The 2,326-nt window shown below is 39.5% G+C and overlaps 1 non-coding gene across 1 annotated transcript; it reads right to left on the reverse strand.

Moving 5' to 3' along the window:
* Window positions 1-580: 580 nt before the first annotated feature.
* Window positions 581-740, reverse strand: LOC149001816 (U1 spliceosomal RNA). The gene has a single exon (XR_016170578.1). It is a non-coding gene; the product is annotated as a U1 spliceosomal RNA (small nuclear RNA).
* Between the last annotated feature and the right edge of the window lie 1,586 nt (window positions 741-2,326).

Consider the following 2,326-nt stretch of genomic DNA (forward strand, 5'->3'; position numbering starts at 1 on the left):
AAAATAAATGGTTGAACATCAAAATCCTCATCGCATCCAATATGAAACAAATGAAAGAAAAAGAAAGCCTACCCATAATGATTGCTATTCTTGGAAAGTGGCTAAGGACTAAATCAAACAACATAAAACAGTGGATCCCTTAGAATGATTTATAGTACGAGCAAAGAGGATTCTATGCACTAGGCAACCATATGTTTGTCATTCCACATAGAATAAGAGGCTGGGGGTAGTAGTATCAGGAAACATGAGATTGTGGCAACATTATATCTTTCAAAGATTTAATAATGAAAACTGTATCTCATCTATCAATGAACTTGGAATCATACAAACCATGCAAAAAACAGAAAGAGACTATTGTACTTTCTGCCAGGTTTATTTTACCTTAAAATTCAGACGTTGCTGCTGCTTCTCTGGTTCAATACCCTTGCAAATCAACAGAGGGATAGCTTCTAACTCACCACTGATTTCATGTTAAGATCATTTATCTTCAGTTCCAAATTTTGTTGCTCCTTGGTTCAATTCCTTGCAAATCAACACAAAGAAACATAAATCAGGAAAATTTTGACTGATACTACATTGGTAGGGGCCGCGCGAACGCGTACCCCCTCTGCCACAAATTATGACGTACACTCTCCCACTTGGGGAGATGTTAGGCGGGCACCCCTCCCAAGTGCAATGGAGGTCACCAACCCAGGCCATGGCCCTTCTTGATCAGCCATCGACCCCGTCCAGGTAAGTATGTTAACCACACAGGCCTCTTCCATATTTATATCCTCTTTCTACCTTTGCTTTTTATGAGATGACCGATGTGGGATTAAAAAAGCACAACCTCGGTCAGCCATCCTATGCTAAGCTTCGCATCTCTTCTACAGATTCTTTCTCCTTTCTCGAAACAGCTTTGGGGGCCTAGCAATACCGAATTCATGTCTTCCTGTGTAAATGTGTAGATTTTGGCTCTGGAACAAACACCTGCTTTGGATCTTCTCTGTTTGGAGGAGTATATCTGGCCCATGTGAGTCGGGGCTTGAGTTTTGTGTCTTAGGCTTTATGAAGCAACGGAGCAAATCGGAGACGGTGCTGCAAGGGGTTTCAAGCTGTTACCTGCGTCGCCGTTACTAATTATGTTGAATCATTACGCTTCTATAATAACGGTTAACACATCAACGTTTTCTTTTCTTTTTTTTTTTTTTTTTTTTTTTTTTGGTAAAAACACTTCAACGTTACTCCATACATGGATCCATTTAGTTTCGGCGAATGTCACTGGTTTAGCCCCAGGCGAAACGATACCAAGGGGCGAAACGAGATATGCATAATATCGCCGAGATATCGATATCTCGGCAATTTCTCTCCTAACTAGCGAGATATCGCCTGAAACCAGAAATTCCGTCCATCAAAACTTCCATTATTACCGGTAATCTCAGATCTGCAATCGCAAATAAAATAAAAAAACCCTCCTAACGATCTAAGCTTCCATTATTATCCACGAATCCACCATCAAACCCCTAACGATCACCGATAAGGGAAGAAAAAGGGAAGAAAAACTGAAGAAGAAGCCCTACGAAGATCGCCCTCGGTCTGCAACTGTGTTCCGCAGATTGATAAAACCGGAAACCACCAAACGATGGAAGAAAAAGGAAAGAAAAACTGAAGAAGAAGAAGCCCTACGAAGATCGCCCTCGGTCTGCAACTGTGTTCTGCACTTCGCTGATGAAATCGGAAACCACCAACCCTTCGTAATGCTTTTGTTTTGTAAATTTGTTACTTTTGAATTCCATTTTAAGTTCATTAAAGTATGTGTTACTGTGTTAATGTCAGACCGACTCACACACGTCAATAGCTAGCTTTGTTTTGTAATTTAATTTATTATATTTGATTTGCTATTCAAGTCCATTAAATGCATTTCACATGATGGGTGTGTGTCATACGTAAATCAGTAATTGCTTTTAAATTTTGTTTTTTTCACTTCACACTCACCCATGTTGTAGGTTTCCTTAATTACATTTTTTCTATTTCACGGATCGCAGAATTTGTTGTGTTTTCCAAATATCGGCGAAATTCGCCAGGTAGCGAACCAACGATCTAGTCCGAGATTTCGTTCCATGACTCCATACTAGAACGGATTTTTTGTTTTCAGCCAGGGAGAGAAAACGGTCAACCACTCAAGCACAATACTGACCAGGCCCTCTTAGCCAAGGTGTCTGCTAAAGCATTAATCATTCTTGAAATAAAAAGCAAAAAAAGAAAATTACATACACTAATATCCTAACATAGCCTTAAAATGTCTTCTATAATTAAACTGACATCCCAATCTAAAACCAAATTGATA

This window comes from Hakea prostrata, chromosome 10, assembly GCF_041222555.1.
Source record: "Hakea prostrata isolate BN-2017 chromosome 10, UWA_Hpros_2, whole genome shotgun sequence".
Lineage (NCBI taxonomy): Eukaryota > Viridiplantae > Streptophyta > Magnoliopsida > Proteales > Proteaceae > Hakea > Hakea prostrata.